Below are 20933 nucleotides of genomic sequence, written 5' to 3'. Positions count from 1 at the left end.
TCAATCTAGCGCGAGTGTAACCCATAGGCCAATAATGTGGAAGGAATCAGATGAAAAAGATGTAGTAACCCGATCGAAGCATGTTTCTGGCGTACACAAGATGTAGCTAGCACACGATAGAAACCCTCTGAACCAACCAATAATGAAAGCTGACACAGAGGTGAGGTATCCACCAATAGGGTCAAATGGAAACCAAGGTACTGCACGAATCCCAATGTGTGATACTGTAAGCTGATGTTGAACACAAGGGAAACCACTCAGTAAAAGACCCATGATAATGATCGATGTTGAGCACATGGTGACCTATCAATAATGAAAATAGGGCCAAGGTGCCGCTCTAGGCCTGTCCTCAGAGCAAGATGTCGTCGTCGATAAGGACAAGACCCTCCAGAAAGAAGTCAATGGGGAACTTCTCAAACCGGCACGAGTAAAGGACTAATATAGATGATGTGATGATAGACATGATATTGAAAACCAGGGATGGCCGACTGAAAAATGAGTCAAGAGACACCGCAGAGAGGCTGAGTCAGGCGAACTTCCCTTGAACAAAAGCACGACTCATTGTGACTATGTGGCAGCATATGATGACTCTATATAAGCTCATTGTGCAGGAGGCATGAATTAACCATCCATATGATTGGAAGAGATAACCAATCGGGGGAGCACTGACTCAATAACAAGGTTAAGGTGTGCCTAGGTCAAACTAAATCCCGCCCAAACGGGGGAGACTTTGCTTTGAGTGCTTTGTTCAAGGGCGACATGACTGACTCTAGCTGCCAACAATAAGTGGAAATATTGTCCCGTTCCCGCTCTTTTTTGGAATATATAATTTTTTTGTCTTTTTCTTTTAAGCTGGAAAAAGAATAAAAGAATGCTATAGTACAGTGGAAAGAACGAGTGTCAGTGAAGCAGATGATCTAGTTCGTGGGATTGGATCATTCCTATGCTCAATGCAGGGAGGTGAAAACTGGTCAATGACACTCAAAGGTGTGTTCCTTCCACGGGTCGAGGTGTTTCAAGTTGCAGAAGTTAAAGGTATGTAAGTTTGATTTTGCAGTCGTCATGGTCAAAAGTTGGCTTAAACACGAGTCCAAGTGAAGTCGGCTAAAGGCCAAAAGGTGAAAATGGTCAAAATGCAATGCAGTAGTACAACTCAACACAAAGGAGCCTCTAGGGTATAAGGCCAGAATGAAAGCAAAGAAGCAAAGAGGAATGAGTCTTCATCGCATAAGTCATGGCAGGACTACAGAGGACTCCTGACCCTACTCAAATCGGAGCAACATGGGCAAAAAATGTTAGTGAGGGGCTAACTACGATGCCCATGTAAAGTGTTATACTCCTATAGTAATCGGTGTCATATTTCATGATTGACTGGTTGAGCTCTGTAATATGTTCATACCTTTCCTTGCTGTAAAGGTTTCCATATTATCTAAAAAATCAAAAAAGTTAAAAAATGTAAAGAGGGTATACCCTAAAAGAAAAATCAAAGGGTGGAAAAAATAAATGGTCAAAATAAAAAAGGAAAAGAAATGAACCCCAAAAAAGATAGACCAAGAAAGTGTGCGAGTCCAAATGCCACTACTATTTCATTTTCTGTAAATAAAGCATCATGTACAGCTTGTTGAAATTTTTTGCCACAATTGATGAATGGCCAAATAGCTTAATCTTGGCCAGTTCATGTTTTTAATTTCATGTTTTAGAGATAGAGAATAAAAATCTGTCCAAACTATTTAATCTTGGCAGATAAGTATATAGGTAGAGGAGCAAAGGAGCTCAACTATTTAATCTGAGCCCTTGGATGTAATAAGCTCAGATTTAGGTAGGTTTATAATGAAAAGAAAAGAAGATTGAAAAGGGTTTGCAGTCTAAGTGCACCCAAAGAAAAAATGCTAGGCAAAGTAGGCTTGGTAGGTAGATGAAGTTGCAGAATGATACTTGTGATAGATTTTTGTCTCTAAATGTGTTAAATTTTTTCTATTATTACAAGTACTGGGTAGATATTTTTTCGAGTAGCTCAAGCGAGGCATGACTAACTCCCCTTCACACTTCTCCCCAAACACTTACTAATTTCCCCCAGAGATATTAAGATCTGCTTAATATCACTAAGCCTCTCATTTCATTTCATAAACATTTGCCTAAGGTAAATTCCCATTTTACTTAGGAGAAATGCATAATATCACATTAACCCCTTTTTTCCCCTTTAAGCCTAAGTTTTCAACATTAGCTTGGCACTTTTCATTTACATCTTTCCATATTAATTCTTAACTCTTACTATATAAATCCCACTTTATTCCCATTCCCGTATTATTTAAATTACATTAAAAAAACCCCGATGTTTTAATATCCCACCCCCGGTCGATTACGACCATATTACTATTCAAAATGGATTAAAGGATTTATCATAAATTTGTTAATAACCTGTCCCCGCGCGATTAATGGATTAATCAACCATTTGGGTTGATTAATAACATTCCCCTGACCAATAAAAATAGCCCCGAAAACCATTAAAAAACATTGTTTAATGCATCAGGGTCGCAGCGTTAACCTCCCGCCACTTTTTGTGAGCATCTACCGTCGGATCTCGGCCCATCCATCCAACGGTCCAAAATCATTTCGCGACCCCCCCATTTGCAGCTGTTTAAACCTTCGCCATCTCCAACGAGTGCACACCATCTGATCTCGGCCCTCGCATCCGACGGCTATTATTCATTTCACGACCCCCTTTATCTGCTAACTTTTACCTCCCGGGGAATTGGCGGTATTGCTCCCATACCATGGACACGCGTTGAGCTCCCACCATGTTCACTGCCCCTCCACCCAAAACCACCTAAGCCTAAAAGCGATGTGGGCAAAATAGCTTACCACCCTCTCGCTGACCCTCGCTGACGTCACCTTGCCACATCACCCCTCGCTGACGTCACCTTGCCACATCACCCTCCGCTGATGTCACCGCCACGTCACCTACCACGTCATCTGTCCCATACCCCCCGCTGACGTCATGCTTACGTCATCCGTCCTTCAAGTCAAAATTTCCCGCCAAAAATCATTTTTGTCCATTAAAAGGGAAAATGGGTTATTTTTGATATTTTTCGCTACAAAACAGTGCTCCAGGCATGCAATTCACTGACTCAGCTCTAGTTTTCCGACCGCCTCTGACCAGGAAAAAGCTCCATCGACGAGCTCAGCCTCAACAAACCCGCCATTTTGCAATTTTTCTTCCCTTTAAACACAGTTAAACCAGCACCAAGGGATTTCTAAGCTCGCAGAAGAAAGAAACAGGGATACTTGCTGCCCTATCCAGTGAACCTACAGAAACATGGATTGCCAGAGAAAGGTGGTGAAAGGACATGCAAGCAGCTTTGTTTTACCAGACAGCGATGTACAGAGATAAACAGGGAAAAACATAGTCAAAGAGTATCAGAGGAGCATTAAAGAGTATCAGATCAAAGTCAAAGTGTATCAGATCAGAATTGAAGACTGTCAGATCAGCATTAAAGAAAGCAGATCAACATTAAAGACTATCAGATGCGCATAGTTATTGCAGAAGACAGCTGCAGGCCGAACCCTAAAAGCCTGCCTCCAGCACAACATAAGTTAGTTGTTTCTACTTTGCTTGTAAATTACTTTAGGTTAAAATCTAGATATTATCTCACAGCTTTGATGAGATACCTGTTGTACATATTTTGTTGTATAAATACCCCCTTCATTAGAGTTTTGAAGAGGTTGGGTATGTGTAGATTTCTCTAGACTTTGCTGTAAATATTGAAACTTTGGAATAAAGAGCTGTTGGAAACAATCTGTTGTCTGGTCTACTGGATGAAGAATTGATGCAGAGGACTTGTCACAGAATTCTTGAATCAAACTCCGGATCAATAAGTCCCTTATAACTTGTGTTTTACAGTTTTCATGTTTACTATATCATCTGTGTTTCATAATCTGAATGATAAAGAAAAAGATTAATTCAGAATTTGCTTGACTACACTCTTTTTTCAGTCTTTATTATTCTCTGTGTTTTCTTCAAGATTATTATAAGCAGTGAATTCTTAGTTGCTCCTGTTTCCTAATTCTTTCATGTGTTTATTTGCTAAGGAATTCTTAATTGCCCCTTAACAGTAATCATCCATTTTCCCTCTGTCAATATGTTGAAGGATTCTTAACTGCCCTTCACCCATTTGAGTCCATTCCATCTAATTACAACCTTTTAATTGTTCCATGTTTGACTACCTTGCTCTGTGATTTCCTCCTCTGTTAAGAAACCTAATCCAAAAAACCATCTTCTTTGACTCCATCATGCCCAATGGACTGAAATACTCAGTTTTACCTTACTGCTCTATTGAATCTCACCACCCAAACTCAAAACAAAACCCTTGAAATTAATAACTAGCCTAATACCTTTCTAAAACAAAGCTAAATCATAAAGAGAGAGCCCTCTCTGGATGCAGATTAGCTAGAATCTGTATCTTAAAGATTGGTCTGTGGTTACCTCGGCCGTATTCCCTTTCTTACAACTTTTGGGAACAACCTAAGTGATAACATAAAGGATGGCTTCTACCATCATGTCATGATTTAAAGAATCGGCGAGTGAAGATGGTTTATGAACAATAACACGATGGGATCGACCCTATGGAAAATGTATCGACAAATGGAGGCTAGTATGCATAATGCAACAGAAAAACGGCTTCCCTAACCTATATGCTAGTGAGAAAATGATACCTGCCATGATGGGTTGGTAGTCATGGAACTGTCTCGAAATCGTCGAAAAAACGTCCAAAATGTCCTGAAAGTAAAACCATTCTCGACATTCCAAGCTCCCAAGCTAAAAGTTACATGAGACCAAACAAAATTAAGTTTTGAAATTTATTGCATTTTCAAAGTCTATAAAAGAGTTTTTGGACTCACCATTTTCACCATTTGAGTTTGAGAGTAGAGAGGTCGAGCAAAAGGAGCAAACTTTTCCATACGCCAAATTCAAACGTTCAGATTCTTCCAAAATCCCCAGGTAACTCTTATACTTGTCATGCAATCAATTGTGACTAGTTTTAGAATTTTTAATTTATGTTTTACCGTTGAATTTTTTGTTAGAAATTTCACTGCGGCATATACGTGGGTTGGAAATATGAAACCTGCGTACACGCGGGCCCTACACGCGATTGTGTGTAAATGGACCCGCCTATATGCCGCGAACATTTCAAACAAAAAAACTAACGGTCTAAAATCATTTTTTCTTCAGGATGCCAGTCACTTGGCGAGAAAGAGAGCATACCTCAGTGGATGATGAGGTCATGAACAATCCTAATGCTTTGGATGCCTTACGGGGATGTGGTTTGCTAAAATTCTTCAAATTTCCAAATATGAAAGCAAACACACGTCTGCTTGAGATGCTCATTGATTACTGGAGTATCGAGGATGATGCATTTATGATTGACCAGATGCCACTCAGGATAGAAGTGGACGACATTTATTTCATCACAGGCCTTTCCCGAAGGGGAGAGGTAGTACATTCCAGGGGCAGGACACGAGGCAGTCTCTCGATCGAGGACTACGTACATATATATTGCCCAGGACATCTAGAGAAGGTTGGAAGTCAAAGTCCAATCAAACATGTGGAGAGTCTATCGCTGAGGATAATCTTGTTTACTATAGCTAGAGTAAACAGATCAACTTCACTGCACCAGGCATCATGGCCAGCCATGAGCTTTGTGGTAGATTGTTTTGTGTTCTTTCTTTTTTGAGAGGGTCCTAGCACTTCGTCCTAGAGTGCCAGTTTCAATCAACACCCCACGAGATCCACGCATGGGCAGGTGGGCTGACTTGATGAAACGTCTAGGAGGTGGGGACATCCCACGGACTACATTTGACGATGACTTCTTCTCTTGGTGGGATTAGCAGATCATCACCATAGATGACTACCCTTATGCTGGGTTGGATTTCCGAGGAGATATTGATCTAGTATTACCACCGACCGCAGCATGGGGTGACATTGGTAAGTGTTTTTTGATTTTATGATTTTTTGTGATTTTTCAAATATAATAATGAAATTTGAAAAATGTTTTTGAGAGGATTCAAATGATTAATTTGATGATCATGTTCCAGATATTGGGCCGGTACGACCAGATGAGAAGATCCTGCTAGGGTCCAAACCCTCTTGGAGTTCCTTTTTCTCCTTCAACCTGCAAAACAATCAATTCAAGAAAGTACAACAGTATATGGACTAAACATCATAAAGAAATAATCTTCTTAGTATATTGAAAAGTAGTTAGTTATGCAATTAAACAACCATTCATATATGAATCATAACATGGATATGATAAACATGAAGAAGATTTATATCAGGAACAAAGACAAGTGTTTCTTTTATTATATACAAATAAAGTACAGAAAGGAATCATTTCACCTGATTTGTCCTTTTGCAGGCTCCAAGCGGAACCGTCCTCCGGATTCGTCCAGTCTCAAGCCTTTAACAAACTCCTTCCATGACTTACTCCATGATATCTCAAGTAGTAGATAGACATCATCACACAAGGAAACAAGGGTTTCCTGTAAATGGGGGAAGTGCAGGAGGCACTAGGATCTTCAGACCTGGTCAGGGAAATATTAGCATAGTAACCTTTCTTTCTCTTCTCTTCTCTCCTCCCTTAGGCCTTCCCATTGAAGCCTTTTTACACTTCTCCCAAAGTAGTTTTTTAGTTGGGAATTCGTTGGGAACAGTTGGGCCACGAGCACTAACAGGTAATCAGCAGGTAAAACCCGCGATCTCTGCCTGAAATTAAGGAGATTTAATTTTTTTAAGTGTTTTAAGACATATACGCAGGTTGGGTATACACAGACCCGCGTACACATGCGTTTAGCTCAGTGCAATGTCGTGTATAGGGAATAAAACACTGTTTTTAAAATTTTGGACCAGGTCTGGAAGGAGGGGTTGCCCTAGGCCATGAGTGCAGCATCACAAACATCAAGAGTGAGGTTTGGAGCTATAACACATTTATTATAAAAACTATGAATTATTTTATTATATATATACATATACATATACATATATGTCAATTGGGGTTATCTTGGGTGGTTGGACCAAATGATTATTATCTTCTCCACTTAAGTTGAATTCCTTGTGAGCGAAATGATGATGATAAATATTGTTGTAATGTATTCAAGCCTATGAAAATTGTTGTATTGTGCAGAAATTTACAAGGTAAGTTCCTCAGACAGAACACCAAAGGACACCGCTCACAAACAGATCACAGATCAATACACCAATTCTTGACGTGGTTAAAACCATCAAAGAGGGAAATAGTCCACGGCCTGAGCCAACGCAGCCACTTCAGGAAATTTATTAATAAAAGAAAGAAAATTTACATAAGCTTCTCTCATGAATGATCCCCCCTACAAATAACCCTCCATTCTCTTTAAATAGAGATCATGGACCAATCAGGTGTTAAGCCACGGATCAAGTGTTGGTAATACTGAGGAGAGAATGAATCTTCAAATCATTTCATGTCTAGAACATATCGTGGTCGTTGGATTGTAAGTTACAAATGTACCTAGTAAAGAAACACACTTTACCTAACTCTACACTAGAGCAGGTTACACTTAACTATTTCCTATGCGTTGGAATATCCTAACATCCCCCCTTAAGAACAACTTGGGATAGGATTGAAGGATGAACAAATATGACACAATAGGAGAAGGAAGGAAGCATTAGAGCCTATCCCCCTTAGTGAAAACTTCCTGAACTCCAACCATAAATCAAATTTTAGTAAACTTTGCCTCTATGAGAGCCTTTGTAAAGATGTTTGCAACTTGATCATCGGTTGAAAAATATTGCACTTCAAGAACATGGTCATGAATGAGCTTTCTGATGAAGTGCATGTGTAGTTCAATGTGTTTGTTGCAATGATGTTGGACTGGATCTTTGCATAATTGAATGGCACTTTTATTATCACACCAAAGTGTAGTTAGATAATGTTGCTGAAAGCCAAACTCTGACAGGATCTGATGAAGCCACAAGGCTTCCTTATGAGCTTCTACAACACCACGATACTCTGCTTTTGCTAAAGAAAGAGAAATGGCACTTTGTTTCTTGCAAGCCCATGTAATAGGTCCAGAACCAAGAGTGAAGACATAACCTGCAGTAGACTTCCAATCATGAGGGTCACTAGCCCAATCAGAATCAGTGAAACAAACCAATAGAGGAGATGCTTCTGCACTGTAATGAACCCCAAACTGAATTGTACCTTGAACATAATGAAGTATTCTTTTAGCTGCTTTCCAATGAATTTCATGTTGGTTTTGCATAAACCGAGCAATAAGGCCAACAACAAAGGAAAGGTCAGGACGGGTATGGGTCAGATACAAATTTTCCTACAAGCTGATGGTATAAGGTAGCATCAATTTTAGGGGAAGTACAAGTGACTGAAATTTTGGCTCAAGACTAAAAGGGAGAAGGGGCTGACTTACAGTCTTCCATGTGAAAGTGGCGTAGAAGATCACAAGCATACTTAGACTGGTAAAGGGAAATATCTTCTTTGGATTGTAAGACTTGAAGATCAAGAAAATAATGCAAGTGTCCTAATTCTGTCATTTCAAACTTCTTTTTAAGGTTTGACTTCACATGGTTTATAAGGTTGGGATCACTACAAGTAAGGATAAGATCATCAACATAAAGAACAAGAATGATAAGAGACTTACCCACTTTCTTGGTGTAGACATTATTGTCAGAATGACACCTAGAAAAGCTAGTATCTAAAAGAAAGCTATCCATTTTGGCATACCAAGCCCGAGGGGTTTGCTTGAGACCATAAAGGGATTTCTTAAGACGACATACAATGCTGAAGTCTATTTGTATAAAGCCAGTAGGTTGTTCCATATAGATTTCTTCATGCAAGAAGGTAGATTTAACATCCATCTGATGGACTTCCCATTTGAAAGAGGCAGCAAGGGAAAGAACAAGGCAGATAGAGTTCATTTGGGCAACATGGGAGAAGGTTTTAGTATAGTCAATGCCTTCAACTTATGAAAAACCCTTAGCAACAAGATGAGCTTTATGTTTATCAACTTTCCATCTGGTCCATACTTGGTTTTGTAAACCCATTTGCATCTAACAAGTTTTCGTCCCTTTGGAAGAGGAACAAGATCCCATGTATCATTTGACAATAGTGAACGATATTCTTCATTCATAGCCGTGTCCCAATCTGGATGGCCTGAAGCTTCTGTAAAGGTGTCAAGATCATGATTCGCTGAAACTTAAGCCAGTAAAGAAGAGGCTCTATCGAACTGAGAACATGTATGTTGCTGATTTGTAGGATCATTTGCAAGAGCACTTGCTGCATCCCGAGTAGCACAAATCCATTTTGGAAGCTGAGGAGCTAAAGGAGGATCCTGAGAAGGTGGGGGAGTATTGTCATCCTCGCTGTCATCATATGAAGAAGAAATGTTTGTAGAAGTAGAAGGGATAGAGAGAGGTGGCACATCCGCCGAACTAGGCTCGTAGGCCGATATATTTTCAGAAAACTTTACATCTCTTCTAATGATAACATTTTTGGACTTAAGTGGAATAAGTCTATATCCTTTGACATCTTCAGAATATCCAACAAAGATACAATTTTCACTCTTAGGATCGAAAGCTTTATGTTTCTCATCTGGAATATGGGCCCATGTTTCACTTCCAAAAATACAAAAGTGACTTACATCTGGTTTAATTGAGCTCCATGCTTCTTCTAGAGTGATAATCTTTAAAACCTTAGTAGGAGTGCGATTTACTATGTAATTTGCACAGTTAATTGCTTCTGCCCAAAAATTAAGACTAAGTCCTTTAGGTTGAAGCATACAATTAGCCATTTCCTTTAAGTTGTGCTTATTCCTTTTAGCTACACATTTTTTTGTGGAGTATATGGAACAATATGTTGCATTTGAATTCCATGCTCAGTGCAAAAGTTGATGAATTTGTTGTTAACATATTCTCCACCATTATCTAATCTTAGCTTAAGAATTCGATGTCCAAATTGTTTCTCAACAAAGGCCTTAAAGGCCAAGAACATGTTAAAGACTTCACTCTTGAGTCTTAAGAAGTATACCCAAGTGCGTCAGGAGAAATCATCAATGAAAGTTAAGAAATACTTGTAGCCAGAGAATGAAACAACTTGATGTGGACCACATAAATCACTATGCACAAGCTGTAAAGGGGTTGAGGTGTGCCAAGAGGCACATTTTTCAAAACTATCTCGATGATGTTTTTTGAGTACACATCTGGAACAAACACATCTCTGTAAGATACCATAGGGAGACCTGTCACCATATTTTCTTTACATAGAATTTGAAGGGAGCAATAGTTTAAGTGATCAAATCACTCATGCCAAAGTTTGCTCACTTCATCATTATGAGCAAAAAATACCAAGGGAAGTGTTAATGACCCAAAGTTGTTAAATTTATACAACCTTGTAGAATCATTAGCAATGCTAGTAACTAAAATCTATTTAGGATCTCTTAGGTCCTTCATTACAACATCGTGAGGTGAAAATTCAACGATTTTACCTTCACTTGAATGAGTTATCTGATATATAGATAGAAGGTTGTAGGATAAGGTTGGAACACATAATACATCATTAAATTGACCATTGTCTAGATGAATAGTTCCAGTCCCTACAACACTAAGAGATCTATCATCACCAACATATATATTTTTGTTGTTACAATCATTTAAAGAAGAAACAATGGCTTTGTTTTTGGCCATGTGATAAGAAGCTCCATAATCAATGAGCCACTCATGAGAATGAGAAGAGGAAGATACATTAAGTGCATAACCAGATCGAGATGCTTGACAACCACATGCAGAAAGTGTTATTCCTGAAGATGAAGTTGAAGTTGAAGAATGATCCAAATGGATGTTATGCTTCTTCATTGTTGCTTCTAAGGATTCCATCTTCTTAAAGCATTTGGATACTAAGTGGCCATCTTGATTACAAAAGTGGCAATGTCTATCAATCTTCTTCCCTTTGTTTTTATTTTCCTTATAATTTTGTTGAAATGATTTTTCATTTTGAGACTGAAATAGATTAGGACCTTGTTTGGTTTAGGACCATTCTTTTTAGGATACTTGTTCTTAGGATTCTTTGAATTTGGTTGATGTTGGGCGGCTAACGCTTTCTTAGAAGAGTTTCTAAGATTAAGAAGACCAAGATGTAAGATTTTTTTTTTTTCTCTTATTAAAGAATCACAAAAGGCATCAAAAGAGGGGGACTTGTAGTCTTGTCCTTGAGAAATGAAGGCTTCTCTGGTAGAATGGAAGGTGGAAACAAACACAGAGTAGGCTGGTCCCAACTTAGTAAGAATGGAATAAATAAGGCTACCATTTTCTTTCTTAACCTTAACACCTTCCAAGAGAAGTCTAAAGGTTTTGAACTTGGACAAAAAATCTTCAATGGAAGAAAAACTATTTGGGTCCAACGTAAGCAACTCATTTTCGAGTTGATGGGCTCTAATTTCATTTTTAATTCTAAAAACTTTAGTGATCTGTTTCATTGCTTCATTAGGGGTATCAAGTTCTGCGATATGGAATCTAAGGTTTGGAGAAATAGACATCCATATCAACCCACGTGCTTGATCTTCCCTATTTTCCCATTTGGCTATCTTATCTTCATCTTTAGGTTTAGTTTCTTGGCCTGAGGCTATTCTACAAAAGACCTTTACTTCTAAGTAAATCCACAATGTAGGACCACCATTGGAAGTAGTTGGTGCTGTCAAGAATAACTTGGCATGGAATTTCCATTTTAACATAAACTAAAGCTATAGATGCTTAAACTAAGTGTTCCAATGGAAAGATCCCGAAAAATTAGGCTGATTAAAAAAAACATCTTTCGGATGAAGAAGTTATGGCGTTTTAAAGAAACGTTGTTGAAGATGTCGAGGAAATGCGTGAATGTGCCGAAATTAATGATAATGTTATATTTAAAAAAAAAGTCCCCCCTTTTCCAAACTTAATCTAATTAGCTCATTTAAAAAAAAATTAAAAAAAAATTATATGACCCACTTTTATAAATAAGTGAAAATCACTTGTACAATGGTACTTTATGAGCTACCCACTAAATTGTAACTTAAATAAAAGATAAAGAAACTTTAGAATTATAAGTGACTCACTTTTTATAATGGGTGAGAACACTTTTACATAAAGTAATTTTAAAACATAAGTTACATGTGCTTTTTGAAAAAGTAACTCAATAAAAAGAAAGACTTGAACCCAAGACCTCTATTCTCATAAAGTAACTTTAGACCAAGTGAGCTAGTTTAGAAGGTTAGTAATTTTTGGAAAAGAGGAAGGTAGTTTTTTTAGTTTTTTTTTTGTCTTTAGTCACTGAAGATTTGGGGTGCATGCTTACTTGAAAAATCTCTTTTTTCCTAGAAAACAAAAAAACCACACAACCCAACACGGACATGCAAAAAACCAAACCTTAAGGCTTAATGTTAGCTTTCGCCGAAAACTATATATTTTTCTCAATGTTTCTGATTTTTCGAGATCACACTAAGGCAGAGAGGAAAAGAGCATACACATGAGAAAAATTCTTCTTTTTTGTTTCTAATTTGCCTAGATCGCATAGAGTTGTGGGGAAAAGAGCATACGCAGAAATGAATGGTATAGATCCGGTAATAAAAAACAGAGAGATGAATAATTAAAACTGCAAATAAAGATTATATACCTCCAGATCTTAAAAATGACGTAGCTAGGGCTACCAGAAACCTTTCTGTGTGAAATGAAAGGGGTTCCTCACTAGAACAAATGCTCCTAACACAATAGAACAGTCCTCTCGGCCCGAAAGCATTCATAAACATTAGATCTAGGAAACAACAGTCGGATGCAGTTGTACTGCCTTCAGATTTGGATCACCAATGGATGTGGCCCTCAAATAGCTCTGTTACCATGTAGGAATTTACAGGGTAAGTTCCTTAGATAGAACACCAGATGACACCACTCACAAAAAGATCACAAATCAATACACCAGTATTCTTGACTTGGCTAAAACCCTCAAAGAGGGAAACAGTCCGTGGCATGAGCCAACGCGGCCACTTCAGGTGATTTATTAATAAAAGAAAGAAAATTTACATAAGCTTCTCTCATGAACAGTCCCCCTACAAATGACCCTCCATGTTCTTTAAATAGAGATCATGGAGCAATCGGGTGTTAAGCCACAGATCAAGTGTCGATAATACCAAGGAGAGAATGAACCGTCAGATCACTTCATGTCTAGAACATATTGTGACCGTTGGATTGTAAGTTACAAATGTACATAGTAAAGAAACACACTTTACCTAACTCTACACTAGACCAAGTTATACTTAACTATTTCCTATGTGGTGGAATATCCTAACATATGACCCTCATTCTCCCCCTTGAGTTTAGAGAAGATTAATTTTTATTTTTTAATTATATTAGTAAGCTAGATATACTAAGAATTTATGACTTAGCAAGAGCCGAGACTCCACAAGGATGGGGGAGCCTACTGGTTGAGGCTTATCACAAGAGGCCAAAGATGTTCTCCCGTGGGATATGAAACTGGGTATAGGGGATAACATCCCATTGTACCATGACTCGATTGTCCCACAAGGAGACCATTATTAACTGATTTTAAATTTTACACTAAATATTACGAAAATAATCATGTAATGATTACCGAGGGTAACCATTTTAACTCCAAAAGTAAAGAAAAATTGTTTCTTTGAAAATTATTTTAAAAAAGTTGATCCTTCTTCATATATAAAATACTACAACAATAGGGTTAAGTCACCTAGTTCGTGTTCATGTTCGAAATCAACGACTTTAATGTTCGACAAAAAATTGACAGTTAAAATTTAAAAATTAAAATTCGACATTAAATTTGACATACTAAAATAATGAATCTCTCTCTCTCTCTCTCTCTCTCTCTCTATATATATATATATATAACAATGATTAATTTTTTATTTTTTTTACAATAATGAGTAAATTTTCTATTCAATCTATGTCTGAACACAACAAAATAGCTGAGAAAAGTTAACTTGTATTCTAGGATGTAGGTTCTTCTAGGGAGAGCAAAAGAGAAGAGCCAAAATTTTCATCTAACAGACTACTATTGACATACATTTTACTAACTAAGTGACAATTATATACTCAACAACACTGTTTAGACAAAAACACAATGTTATAGAATGAGAACATAAGTTATGGGGGAGGGGTAGAGGGGGGTAATCAATCGACATGTTTTCATACTGGCCTGCAAGAGAGCTACTCATAGTGTTGCACTATTCATCATTATTCTTCTGAAGTTAAAGCTCAACCAGCTGATGACGTAATGCTTCAATCTCACCCTCTTGAAGATTAACTTGGACTTGAAGCTTTTTACATTTCCTCAGCCAGGAACTAGATAATGTTGGACTGTTGGAGAATATTCAAGTGGAGGTCACTGCTTTCCACTTGGTATAGGCATAGGTTACATGCACTAATGTTTCTTGAACCCAAAGGAAATTTTACCATTGCATTCCATAATGGCTAGAAAAAGGGAAGGGGAATGAGCTCTAGAGAATCAGAGCAACAATTGAGCTAAAGGGATGTTCCAAAAGGACCTAAAGAAAAGAAAGAGGCTCCTTGCGAAATTGAAGGAACAAAAGGAGAGGAGAAGATGAGCCACAAAGGGACAACCAGAGCTAGGGGAGGACCAGGATGGTCTAAGCCCAATATATGCTTTAGACAGGAGGAAACACATGTGAAAACCCAACATAATTACAAGAGAAGGATGAGACAAAGAGCATAATTGAAATGAACTTCGAAACTGAGAGTTGGGTATCTTTTTAAAATTAGAGAGCCTAAATTGGCATGCAATCTCTCAAACAAATTCTTCCATTTGGCATAACTAACTCTGTTTAGAGAAATGAGGGTTGGGAACATGCAAAGTCGTAGAGGGGCCCCAATTTGAATAGAGAGAATGGCAGGACAGTGGTGAAGGTCCCCAAAATTGTCCACAAGATCCACTTGAGATACCACCTACAAAATTATGAAGAACAATTCCTCACTCCTCTTCAAAAAATATGAAATTTCAATGTCAAAACCACATGGGAGAAGCTCCAGAGCTCCGAAATTGTCAAACCATGTTTGTTGCATAACATATACATTAGAGATTTTTTGAGGTCAAAAATGGGCCTCAAAACTATAATGTATAAAAAATCAACTTTATAACAATAGGATTCAATACGATGACATCAATCATGGGTGATGATTCACTATTTTTGGAGTAAAAAAGTAAACGGATAAAAAATAAAAAAATAAAAATATACTTTTTCAACTCATCTCCCTATGATTTTACTTAAATTTTGAGCGAGAGAACTCGTTGGATGCAAAATTTATTTTTTCATCCAAGGAGTACCTTGTTGCATACTTTATATGAACCCTACTACACAAAAAATGTGAGATACATGAAAAAACATGATTGCAATCACGTTTTTCATGTATTTCACATTTTTTGCGCAATCACATTTTTCATGTATTTCCCATTTTTCATGCATTTCACATTTTTCGCGCAATCACATTTTTCATGTATTTCACATTTTTAATGTGGTAGGGTCTATCAAAAGTATGCAACATGGGTACTCCTTGGATGCAAAATTAAATTCCCCATCCAACGAGTGCTCCCGCTGGAAATTTGAGTCATCTCGTAGGGAGATAAGTTGAAAATATGAGTTGAAAAAAATAGCTTTTTGCCTTTTTCCCTCCAAAACTTGATGAGGCAATCTAATTTTATTTTATTATTTCCAATATTATTTTATAATATTCCTTAGGAGGCCCATTTTAGAACTCATAATTTCTCTAATGACAGGAATAACTTATTATTGTCAAATTTCTCCACACCTTTGGAGAACCCTTGGTGTCGAAAAAGGCACACCAGACTCTCATACAAACACCAGTGACCAAAATCTTGTGTCTTGATCACCCTACATCCCTCCATGGGTATAATATCAAGGCCATAAAATTCACACACTATAGAAATTACATCAATCTTGAATACAATTAACTTGCATCCCCTTGGAGCTTTTTTGGAGCCTAGTAAGAGGGTTGAAAAATAAATGAGGAACTATCGTACTGTAGAGATCACCACATGTGAGGATTGAAGGGACACATGGCCTACATGCCCGCTACCATCCACCTCAGCCATGGCGACATGTCCACACCACATAACCACTAAATTACGATTCATAATGTTAAGGGAAGGGAGGGACTTAGAAAAGAAATTCATATAGTCCACCGAAAAATGTATTTCTAAGCACACATACCCATGTACTCTATTCTTGAAGAAAAGAAAAGAGATCTGAATAAGGCTCTTGATGGAATATTTTTCCATCCAAACTTACCATTGATGACTATCTTTCCAGCTTCTAAGAGATGAGCCTTATTTTCCTACTCGTCAGCTTCCTTGTTTTGAGTTCTTAAAATGTGATAGAAGGCCTTGTTAGGGAAGGAATCCAAGATATTGAGATTTCTGTGCAATAGAAGACTTAAATGGTTGTTCTTAGGGAGAGAGCCATTTTCTAAATATTGAATGGTGATAAGAGAATCTGCCAGGATTTTTATGTTGGAAATTTCCCGATCTTTGGCCAGTTGAAGGCCAAGCAAGAGCCCATACATTTTAGCCAGATTATTTGTCCTTTTTCCAAGCCCCCAAGAATACTTCTTGATTTTCTTTGGAATTCAAGAGACCTGCCACCCATAAATATTTTTTTTTTTTATAATATACTCATGTTTATTTTATATATTATTAGAATATTATACTCCTATTATAACTATTTTTAAATATATAAATTTATATCTAAGTGTGTATGGTATAAATAAAAAATTAATATGCATATGTGTGTATATATATAAACAATCTCTCTCTCTCTCTCTCTCTCTCTCTCTCTCTCTCTCTATATATATATATATATATATATATAAAATTGAAATATTACATTTCTACTACTAGAAATGTTTATAAATATATAATTTATATAATTTAGGTGTATAGGGTATATATAAAAAATTAACACATATTCAAAAATAATAAATGACAATAAAATTTAAATATTATTATTATTATTAATTTTTTTTAATTCAAAAAAATATGTTTATATAATTTAAGTGTGTATGGTATAAATAAAGAATTAATGGGCTTTCATAGTGGCTCTTTGTAGAGAGCTCAGAATGTCTTTGAACTGCAATGGAGCAGTCCACGAGGCATAGAGTAGACAGTGACAAGGTGTTTTGTTAAGGCACTCCGTGGTGGTCATCGATTCAAAACTCCGCAAGAAGAAATCCAACTATGCTAAGGGTTGGCGTGGCTCAGATCATGTGCGATCCCTAGGTAATTTTGATGACTTAGATGCCCTACTAAAATGAATGACAACCCAATTTAAAAAATAAAGTATTTTTTTAATATACATATATTCCTTTCGTCTACTATAAAGATTTGTAAAATTATTAATTATAAGTTTGTATGTGTATGCATATAAGACAACAACATTTAAAGATTAAAATATTTTTTTAATTTACATGTGTTTTTTTTATTGGAATATTACACTTCTACAATATTTGCATCTAAATATATAATTTATATAATTTAAGTGTGTATTAATTAAATAAAAAAATAACACACACATATATATACAAAAACAATAAGACAATAAAATTAAAGGATTAAAATATTTTTTAAAAGATATATATATTTTTCTATATTTAACTTTTATATTTTATGGAAATGTTATACTTCTATTATAATTGTTATAAATATATAAATTTATAGAATTTAAGTATGTATAGTATAAATAAATAATAATAAAAATGAAAAATATGATTTAAAAAAGTAGTTTTTTTTATGGAAATAAACATTACACTACAATGGCGATCATTCTTAAAGAAAAACCACCTTATTGCTTGGAGAAATGGCGATCGTTTCAGGGCATCAACGTTGTGCAAACTTGCACCCTTCAACCTCTGAGGCTCATTTGCACCTGCCCCGTAGCTCTTTCGGGTAACACCCATATGCTGTCTTCCCTTTTACTGCTTGGGCTCGGGTTACATCACCGTCTATACCTCGCTGTCACGGTTTACTCTTTACCCTCTTCGTTTCCCCATCCTTAGTTGTCCCACTTACCCTCACCGTTTGCGGTTGCATCTATCCTCTTCTGGCAACTGTCATTGGATTATATGACAATTATGGATGAGAAGGGTGATTTCGCGGATCCTTCGGAGGATGTGCCCATATGGACACCCACCAAGACCACTGCCTTTGGCCTTTTTCCATTCATGTCTGAGCTAACTGACAAAATTGATGCCCTCCCACCCTTTTCTCGCTCTCGCATTCCGCTTGTTTCCCTGCTAGAGGATGCCCCTCCTCCTCCTAAATACATCTCTTAGCCTCACTCGCCGCGCCCTCTAACCTTCACTGACCTTTCGTCTAACCCTATCGGATAAGTGCTCGAAGTTGAACCTACCCTAAACCCAACCTCTTCTGTGGCTAGTATCCCCTCTTTCGAAAGACCCCTGGGCTCTATTGTTCTTGGCCCAGCCCTATTGGCTCCCCTGAACCCTGCAACTCCCCCTCTGGGGAATTTTATGGGTATTGGACCTATTTCAGGATTCTTCGCTTCCATTCTATCGACGACAACCGAGAATACTAGGGTTTCACCTTCCTTGGAATCTGCTCAACCAACATCGGCCCTGGAATCATCGGTTGCAAGGAATATTGGGTTTACAAGGAAAAAAAGGTACTTGAAGCTCTGGACCAGTGCGTCGCTCCTTGACCTCACTGAAGACACAAAACTCTTGGATTCTATGGACACAACAGAGAAGGTACTTGTGGGTCAGGTTCGTGGCCGCCATTACAGTGTGGAGAAGCTACAGCATTGGGCCTTGGAGGTCTGGGGGGAACATCTGAAGGACATCCCGAAGGTACAGACATTTGTAAAAGGGTGGTTTGCCTTTCACTTCAGTTGTCTTGCGCATACCAACTGGGTATTGTCCACGGTCTGGCACATCAATCAGGCCCTTATTTTACTTTGCATATGGACACCTCTTTTTGACCTAGAACATGAGCGGGTTGATGCAGGACCAATATGGGTTCGCCTCCTCAAACTGCCACTACACTTCTAGATGGAAGATGTTTTCAGGAGGATTGAAAATGCCCTAGGAATTTACCTTACATATGATAGCTCCTTTCAGTCCATGGGACGGATGGCTTATGCTAGGATCTTGGTACACCTGGACCTCTCGGAGGGATTTCTTGAACACATTGACATACGGTGATGGAACAACACTAGGAGACAGGTGCTGGATTACGAGGGTGTGCCTTTTTGCTATCGGCGGTGCCACAAGGTTGGGCACCTCTTCAAAGACTGCCCCCTATTACGTAAGTCTCATAAACAGTGCCCAGTCTAGGAAGCGGCGGCCCATACTCCCATTTCCCAGGACGAACAACCTCGGAATAAGGCTTCCACTGATCCAAAAAATAAGGCAGCACCTGCGGACCTTGCTGAAAGGTAGAAGACTCCATCAGGAATAGCCTCGGCTCCCCCACAGCCGAAGAAGCGAGGTCGGCCGCCCCACCGTCCTCATCCGTCTCCACCAGCTCGTCCTCAGGCGCCATTAGAGGGCTCCCCCTCGCCGGGTATGAATCATCAATTATTCTCTGCTTCCACTTGCTGCACATCTTTAATTGACTGCATTATATTTGGAACATCTTTTGGTCTTCTCTCCCTAAACCCATCTAGTGTTCCCTTGGGCATGGGTCTGACATTAGAACCTGCAACCTCCGTTCCGCTCTCTTGCCAGGTTATGGATTGCCCCATTTACTCTCTTGCTCCATCCTCACCTTCGTCTTCCCCCCTACCTCCACCTTCAACTTCCTCTCAGGCCCCCCCTGCTTCAGGGTACATGACTCGCTCAAAATCTAAGCGACAAGCCCAGGACCATGTCGGGCTTGATATTATCCTCTCCCCCCCTCCCCCCAAACAACACAGGGGCAGACCCTCCTTGCTATCAAAAGCCAAAGATACGGTAGGAGATGAGATAGCATTGGGTATTCAATCTACTATTCCTAGGACCCTTAGAGCCAGAGCATCCCCCTCTGTACCCCCTCCATGAAGATCTTCTCATTTAATTGTAGAGGGTTGGCTAGGCTTGATAAAAAACTAGCACTCCGCCATTTACTTACATTTGCATCGTTGGATATTATCTTCCTACAAGAGACCCTAGGATCAGAATCTGACATTACACACTCTCTACAACATATGCTTCCTGGGTGGACATTTTTTGGGAATGATGCCCATGGGAGATCAGGGGGCTTGGCCCTGGGTATTAATTCTCATTCTATCAAGTTGCTCAACTGTTGGGGAGGAGCTGGCCACATCGATGTAGACATCAGATCTGCGGAACTAGGAATGAATTTTAGAATTTTTAATGTTTATGGGTCCTATCAAAACAGACCTGCTTTCTGGCAGAACCTCCTAGGATCTGATTTATTTCTGGAAGACCACCTAATCATTGGCGGGGACCTCAATTTCTCCATAGGACATGCTGAGTCCTGGGGACACAAAGCTCAATGAGACTCCCTATCGGATTACTTCCTATTTGTATTGGACTCTCATCATTTGATTGACATTCCCTCTGCCAAAATTCAAGCGACCTAAAGGAATAACAGGACTAGGGAAGATAGTTTGGCTCATAGGCTTGATCGCTTTCTAGTCAAAGAAAAGGTCCTTAATATGGGCTTTAATATTCGACAATGGGTTGGAACAGGAGGGATTTCTGATCATCTCCCCATATATATGGAGATTGATGGAGGGCGAATAAAACCTAAAGGACCTTTCAAATTCTACTCCACCTGGCTTAAGGAAGAATCCTACATCAATACGGTCACTGATTTCTGGAAAGCAAATCCTCTTGGGGA

This window comes from Pinus tabuliformis, chromosome Q, assembly GCF_031772625.1.
Source record: "Pinus tabuliformis cultivar Carrire ecotype Pingquan chromosome Q, CPIR1, whole genome shotgun sequence".
Lineage (NCBI taxonomy): Eukaryota > Viridiplantae > Streptophyta > Pinopsida > Pinales > Pinaceae > Pinus > Pinus tabuliformis.
Note: the sequence above shows the minus strand (reverse complement) of the source record.